Genomic DNA, 9,035 nt, shown 5'->3' on the forward strand with positions numbered 1-9,035 from the left:
AGACTATGGCAGTACAGATAAATCAGGGTGTAGCAGGGCATAATTACATTTCTAAGGAACAAAATTATTCTGTTGGTTAAAGCTTTGTGTGTCAATAGAATAGTTCAATTGGCTGAGACACTTTTCTTCTGAATTTTGTATATTGCTAAATAAGGGATGTAGCCATCTGGCAATCCAAACAAAAGTTTGGATTTCATTGGACTCCCAACGGACTTTATGGGAGACTATAACGGTCTGTGTCTGCATCAGTATGACATCAGGTTGAGACACTTCTGAGATCACTCAAAATTCTTTGATAGGTTTTTAACTGTGACCTGCAGTTTACCTCCTCCTGAACTGCAACTGAGCTGCCTCAAGTGGGTTTTGCATTCCCACAGATCTGTATGACACTAAACTCAGGAGTTAAATCTTAAAAATGCATTCAAGTACCTTAACCATTAACAAAAATGTAACTTGTTTTCAGATCATCAAATCATCTCTGGATTTGTGCTGACACTGTCCTTCCTTCTGGAGGGTGGCTACTTCTGTTCCCCCATGGTCCCTGTGTGTGTTGTAAAGTAGTCACCGCTCCAAGCTTGCTCCTGTGGTGGAATACGATCTAGATACAAATTTTTGTCCATCACATGAGCGACCTTGGAATGGTGGCTACTTTACAACACACACAGGGACCATGGGAAATCTTATTAACCACCCCCCAGAAGGATGGACAGTGTCAGCACCAATTCACAGATGATTTGAAGATCTACAGCCATGTGATACACAAATAAGGTACAGCACTGTTAATAGTTCAGGTCTTTTTAGGATTTAACTCCTGAGTTTAGTGCCACTTTAAAGCAAACACAAGCCTGTCAATATACAGTAGGTTAGATGTCTTACACATAATTGTTGAGCTCACATATTTGTGTCATTTAATAGTATAATGATTAATCTACTCAAACCTATAGCTGTAGCATAGATGCCTAGCAATCACAGCCTACCCCCTCCGCTGGGTTTGATATCCCCCCCTTCCAACTACTTAGAAACCTTAGCTGCCTGGAAACCTGGTGTTCAGGTCACAACTAATGTTGAACCTTCCCAAACCTAACCTTCCATGTGGCTCTACTGTATATCATTTTACATTTATGGTTATTCAGAAATTATTCACACCCTGAACCACCCAAGCTTCCCTAATATAAAAAGACTTGCATGCTAATATCTCTCTGTAATTTTAAGACAGGGAGGTTACACAGCACTTAATGACTTTGAATAAAACACTGTGAAGTGAGTGGACTCTTATTAGTTGTGTTTCCTGGATAACATTAGCAGTTTGCTTGTAGCATGGAGTTGCTCAGTGATATCACGGTGTAAATATTACGCAAATGGCATAACTTGCGTTTGTAAATCTTTAAAACACAAAAATGCTACTTGATAGACAGAGTTTATATTATACAGTGATTCCAATAATCCCAGTGCATCCAATGTTACCCTCCATGCTACATCACCCATGCTTAAAGTGATTAGATTACCTTGCTAAGCCCAACTACATCCGGGATTTTTCTGCAGTTTATATGATAATTCTCCCGGAAAGTCCTATGACTCATGCTTTCTTATTAATGCTTTCAGCACCACAACACGTGCCTCTTTGTTGCTCATTCGCTATAGGCTGAATGATGTTAAGACCTTTATTATTGATGTTGATTGAGTGAGGTGTTAAAATAACTATACAGTTAACCCTGGACCTTTAGAAATCCTTGCCTGAGGCTGTATAAAATAACAGACTTAGGCAAATTCCTTTCATGAACTGGGAACATTTTGTAAGCCAGGGTCATGAGCTTTATGGAACTGATTTGTGCTCTTATAGTTCAACAAAATACAATAGAAGAGATAACTTCTAAGCTATCTGGAAATACCAAAACAAATGAACCAAGTGCCCCAACTTTATTGTTGTGGCACTTATATATGCAACAACTGTCCCCTTTTAGTTATAATTGATCAAGAAATGCGCTGATTACTAACCGCCACTTAGATGTACAGTGGGTGACTGGTCTTGTCAATGCTCTTCCAAACTACAGGAACAAAAGAGTGTTAAGAGAAAAAAAAAACAGTGGTGGTGGTAGGTTTGGAGTAGGGGAACTGCACAGGAGTGGAGGACCTCCTCATCAAAAATTTTTGACTGATCCAGACATGGACTTTTAACAAAATTAACTCATCTGCCATTGAAAGCTTAAACTTTAATTTATGATTAGTACTGATTTGCAAGGCTGCACTTGTTCTGCAATATATCCTGAGCAAGTGCCATTATTATGAGGAACTGTACTATAACATTATCTCACTGTGCTGGCATCTCTTGTGGTATGATTGGGAAATGTTGCCATTGCCTCTTTTTTTGGGGTTGGCTTTCAGTTACCTCCTATGATAGCCAATGCAACTGCCTTGCCACCGTCACCGTCTATGACATTACAAACCAGAAAAAAGGCTTCATTTACTAAAAGATGAATTGGGTGAAGTTAACTTGTGCTATATTAATACCGATACATAGGCAAGAGAAAAAGTTATTATTTTTTACCTGCCCTTTAGATATTTGGATGTTTGTGTTCACATCACATCATAGTAAATGAGGCCTATAGATTGCACACAGCCACTGTGCACTTTTCTATCTCTTTAATTCTCATCACTATTGCTAGTGCTACATGTATTGGTATGCCTTCCTGTCATTATTCTACCTGACCAGAAGCCATAGGGGAACTGATTTTTTAAAGAATACTTTGTAACTTTTGCTTAATGAAACTGCACAAACTGTTGGCGCTATTTAAATCCTAAATAATAGTATTAATAATAATCATAATCACCTAAGTTATCTGATAATTCCTATTTTTTTTTCTTCCACAGTTCACAGTTTGGTGTTCAAAGTGAACATTTATCCAACTAGCTAAGTAAAAAAATTCTACAAACTCCTTTAAAGCCCAGTTCTGGGCTGGCTCAAAAAAAAATGAAAGTAACTGCCCTGCATATGCAGGATATATTGAAAATCTAATACAGAGGAATATTTACCATATTCTAAGGCCCCAAGACAGCTGGTGCTACGATTTACTTCTCTCCCGCTCCAGAATTTGGGCCATGGTGGCTGTTGGTCCTGAAATGCACACCTCTAATCCTAAACTGTACATTATGATGATGGAGAGAAAGGGTCAGTGACACAACCAGAGAAGAGGAGCAGCTTCAAGGGACTGGTTGTCACTACTGAAACCCGCAGGGAGGAAGCCTGCAAGATCCTAGAGTAAGATTCCTTTCTATTAGATCCGCCTATAACAAAAGTAAGCATTATATCCTGCATATGCAAGCAAATTGTCACTTTATATTTTTTAGGCCAGCTTAGAGTTCCACTTCAAGTCATCCCCTGTGACTACTACCGTGTGTTGTATCTGCAATATAATTTTGTTTTTGCACCCTTCTGTATCTTACATATTACTACTATAGTTCCTCCAGCTGGATCTTCATGCTTGTGGAAACAGTCCTGTGCATAAAAGCATCCGTTTTAAGGTCTGTTACATCTACAGAGGGCATCAGCTGATCAAACAGTCCTCCATTTAGGCAACCTAGATTTCTGTGTGGTTTTCCTATACATCCACATTGGGGGCCCTGTGCAACAGTAGAGGCTTGTGTTGTTTTCAGTCATGTGAACCTGGACACACCTGAACTCCCTTAACATGCATTAGGTTGGATTATTTTTTGATATTTATTAGCAAATATCCTGCACACCAGATCATTTTCTGTGTGTTTTTTTTCTGGAAAGATCTCAACATCCTCTTTGATAATGCTAACTTGTATTGGCAAGACATTGCCCTTTAAATCTGTATCATTAAAAATGTCTCAGCATCCTGGAAAACCTTTACTCTTTAAGAGGATGATGCTACTGAAATTGTTAATGGGCAGTTGACCATGAAAGTGAAGCAATGTGTTACATGTATTGATTGGTTGTTTGTGGACAGACAATTGATTGTTTGTGGACAGACGAGACTAAACTGACTCTATTTTCATAGAGGACTATTGCTAAAAGTGAGGGGGTCATCGTTAAAACCTGCTGTAGGAAGTTTTTTTTCAATACATCACAGTGGAAAAGAAAACAAACCATTGATACCAACTTGCTCCAAAGTGGATTGGTGGCTGTTGAAGAATGCACATTGTCACATGTGACACCTTATTTTGCCACCTTGCATGTCAAATATTTTCAAAATGTCAAACATTTTCTGTGTTCCAAATATTTGGTGTACCGACAATAGTTTAGCTGGTCCATTGTGTTTTTGAAAAGTTTGATGAGTAGTTTAGGGTCTACTGCTTTTTCTATGAATGTGAATTTCTGCACTTTCCAATTCAATTACAATATTAGCCAGAGCTGTAAATATAATAAACAGTTGTAGGTAATATATTCGCTGTATCAATGAATGGTGCCTCATTAATTAAAGAAATACATAGGTTGTCACTCATGACCTCTGAAAACACATATGGCTGTCATACTGGTCCTTTGTCTTTAATATTTTGATTCAATGATTCAGTACGCTGTATGCAAATTAGGAGTTCTGACTTCACTAGTCGCATGCTTGTTTTGGCTCAGTTATTCAGGCAGTTGACTAAATTTTGTGGGTCAGCAATGGCAGCTCTCACATTTCTCATTTGGCAGGTTTCCTTTAAAGGGTTTGAATCACCAGCTGGCTTCTGATATCACTCAAAGACCAGAGCAAGATTTGTCCCTCTGACCAGCAGCTCCACCCTTCTGACCTTCAGCTTCCCTCTTGATGCTGACATGCGAGTGAAAGGACAGGAGTAAATAATCAGAAAGGGACAAGAATACCAAGGGCAAGAGCAATCTGAAATTGTAGTTTACCTCTGTCAACCAATCAGAATTTATTCTTTAGTAAACTAAGTTCGGGAAACTGGAATATGATTAGTTGCTACGAGTAACTGATCTTTACACATCATCACTGTTGCTTGCTTTGATAACAAACCCGAAATTTACTACCCTCAAAAAATGAATACTGTTTGCATTCTATATTTTACATAGCATAACTGCAGTGCAATTTCAGGGGAAAAAAAACCTCTTATGGAAAAAGATAAAAATGTACTGTTTATGGGATCCCTGTTTCTTTGATAGTCATACACATGAAATAATAAAAAAATCTAGGAGCTATGTGTCACCTGTTCTCATCGGCATTTAATAGTTCAGTAGATCTGAGCAAAAATCAACTTCCATGGACCAACAGAAAATGTTCTTCCTCTGCTTCATGCATCCGTGATGATTCAGTGGTTGGAAAAACATAGCATGTCTTCCATTGACTCCTAATAATACTCAGAGTGAATTGTTTGTCCCCAAATCAAAGAGACACACAGACAACATTTCATTCTGTGCAACTCCAGCTTCAGTAGATTATTCATTTATGTTTGCAGACCTCTTAGGCTGGGCACACACCTTACAACCATCGCAAGACTTTTGTCTTGCGATGGTTTTAAGGTACTTAACAAAACGTACGATCTGCCTATCTTGCATAGGCAGATCGTACTTGCGATGATCGCAAGCCATGGCTTCAGATGACAGCAATGCCGAACAGGCAGTGTGCGCTTGCGCGCACCGGCCCCTCCGGCTTTTATCTTGCGAACATGCTACACACCCGCCGAACATCGTACGATGCGACCTTACAGTAGTAGAGATGTAAGTCGATGGAGAGACCCTCCGCACTCCCCACAGCAGTCCCGGCCAGATAAGAAAAAAAGTGGTGCTCGCAGTGAAGAATTACCACGGATGGCGCCGTGCAAACACAGGAAAGTCAGGAAATCACCAGCAGTCAGTAGTAAAGATAAATATGTCCCTTTTATTGGACAGAAAGCGTCACAGACATCCAGATAAACCGACGTTTCGGGGGCGCGTAGGGTCCCTTCCTCAAGGTAGAAAGATGTGACCTAACAGTAGTAGAGGTTGCACGGCTTCCACACACCTTACGATAATCGTACGATCGCGGGATTTCCCGTGATTATCGTACGATTATCGCAATGTGTGTGGGGACCTTTAGCCTGAAGGTGCCTATACACTGGTCGAATTTTGGCTGGTTTTTAATGTACCAGCCATGTGTGAAGCTGTCAGCTCCCTTTCAGCCAGCATTCCTCGATCAGCTGAAATTTTTTCGATCAATCAGGGCCGGCAGCCAATGAGCTGGCCGCTCTGGTCGGGTATTTTGACAGGTGTTGGCTGCACCTGTCAGAATACAATGTAAATAGCAGGATTCCTCAAACGACACGCTGTTAGTGTTGATGGAGGAATCTGGTCAATTCTTTTCGTTCAGCCCGTGGGTTGAACGAAAAAAATTGATAGGTGTATGGTCAGACTTAGAGACTGGAAAAATAACTATATTCTGAACTAGGGCTGCAACAACTAATCGACATAATTGATTATAATCGATTATTAAAAAAGTTGTCAACTTTTTCATTCATCGATTAATCGGCTTTTGACTAGTTGCCCCTGTCCACAGCTCCACACACGTTGCGCGCCGCACCTCCTCCCCACCTCACGCTCGCCGCTGCCAGACCCACGCGCATCCACGCTACACACGCCGCACCTCCTCCTTGCCTCACGCTCACCGCCCGCCCACATCCACGGTCGGCACAGATTCTGAACACCAATTCTCTCAGAAATGATAATCAAGTTTATGTTGAGGCAGTTCTTCTAACTGAGGTCTAAGCGAGAGAATCCTCCTGACAACACAGGTGATACTTAAAGTGACACTAAATTCAGGAGTTAAATCTTAAAAATGCATTCAAGTACCCTATCAACAAAAATGTTACGTATTTGTGTATCACTCAATCCTCAAATCATCTCTGACACTGTCCTTCCTTCTGGAGGGTGGCTACTTTTGTTCTCTATGATCTGTGTGTGTGTGTTGTAAAGTAGCCACTGCTCCAAGCTCTGTAGAAAATAAATCAAGGCAACTGGACTGGCTGTATTTTTCTTGAAGATATTCCACTGGTCATCCGACTAGCTTTCTCGATTCAGAATGACTGTACAGAAAATCTCTGGGAAATAATATGGTGAATGCTCAGAGACCTCATGGAGATATATGACCAGCACATATGACTGGTATATATGAATAGTCAGATGACCAGCGAAATGTCTTCAAGAAAAATACAGCAAATCCAATTGCCTTGATTTATCTTTTACAGAAATACCATGACCTTGATGAATGTGAACCTTCACAGACACTCTCCAAGCTCGCTCCCGTGATGGATTACAATCTCAATACAAATTAGTAAACTAAACATGAAATTGTAGTCCATCACAGGACTGAGCTTGGAGTGGTGGCTACTGTACGACACACAAAGGGACCATGGGGAACAAAAGTAGCCACCCTCCAGAAGGAAGGACAGTGTCATCATGAATTCAGAGATGATTTGAGGATCTACAGCTGAGTGATGCACAAATAAGTTACATTATTGTTAATAGTTAAGGTAACTGAATGCATTTTTAAGATTCAACTCCTGAGTTTAGTGTCACTTTAATTCAGCTATTGTTCCTAGTGTAAGTGTGTTGCTGCTTTCGTGTAACTTTTCTCATTCTGCTCTCTGGGAATGTGAAACGGCTTTTGCATAATTATTAGAACTGTTGACACTGCAACTGTATTGTGTTGTTTCTAGCAACAGATTTAGGATATACCAGCTTGGGAAAGCTATGTGGTCTCGTGCAAGTCAAAGTAAACTAGTACTGCTTTGGGGACTAAAGGATTTTGAGCATTGAGCTACACTTTGCTGTATGTGCTCATAGTCTGTCTGCACGCCACTGGATGGGGTGGGCATTTGGGGACACCCAAAGATTGATTTGTGCAGACAGCCAAATTTGCATAACCAGCAAGGAACCTAGATGACCTATTACCATAGGGACTATTGTACTAAAGTGCCAAGAAGGGCCTTTTTCCAATGACCACATAGACAACATATTTGCTGGATAAAATAACATTTGGATGGTGAGGCTGTATATGAGCTCCTGTCTCAGCTATCTTTCTCTCTGGAAAGTAGAGACAATTTCTTCTTTTCTTTATTAGATCACTCTGGTTTTATATTTCTTCAAGACTAACTCCGCTTATAAATCAAACCATGATTGTGAGTCCTAAAGAGATCAAAGTAGACTAGGGCCTTTTTATATAAATATGAGCTATGAAATATGGGGACAAACGTCCATTTAAGTGACTAATCACGCTTAATCTTTTGCTCACTAAAAAAGGATAAAATGAATCTGATCATTATGATCATTATGTGTATGTTCTCCACTTTTCCTTCTGATTTTCTTTCCCTTGTTTTTATCAATTACGTTAAAGCTGAACCCCGGGCAGATATAAAAGGCATACATTGATGCAGCTCTGTAACCTTTATTATATCATTAGATTTTCTTTTTAATGCAAGCAGTGTAACTACCTGCATAGTCTGCATAGCCTCGCAGTCTACTGTACAGCAGAGCTCAGAAAAGGGGCGGCGAGCAGCACAAGATGCCAATCAGGTGTGGTGCAGTTCAAGGAACATGGAGGATAGAGTTAAGTGACAAATGAGATAATCCATGTGGAGCTAATCCTTTCACTGTCCAGTCACAGGGTGAGGAAGACACCTGTGAGGAAAAGTAAAACTGCAGCAGAGAAAGATCAGGTTCTCTCCCCTGCCAGACAGGAAAGTGCTGTGTGGTAGCAGTATGTGAATCTCTGAACTGGATGGACAAAAATACAAATAGATATCATATATGTATTTTATTGCCATGTTTAGTTGCTTGTCTAGAGTTCAGTTTTATGCTAAAGGCATATGGCTGTCAGTCTTGATGCAGCTTTTGCACATGCGCAATCCAGGCACTGGGCTCTACTCTTCTGCATCTTACAGATTCTAACAGTATACTTTGCAATGCACATATGCAGCAGATAGTGTTAGTACAAAAAAAGTTTCTAAAAGGGCTAAGGACATTCTTTCTGTGTTCAGTTCCCTTTTAATATCAAGTAAATGTAAAAAAAAAAAAATATTGTTTTATCAAAGTTTAT

The sequence above is a fragment of the Nanorana parkeri genome, unplaced genomic scaffold (assembly GCF_000935625.1).
Source record: "Nanorana parkeri isolate BGI_ZX_2015 unplaced genomic scaffold, ASM93562v1 scaffold917, whole genome shotgun sequence".
NCBI lineage: Eukaryota > Metazoa > Chordata > Amphibia > Anura > Dicroglossidae > Nanorana > Nanorana parkeri.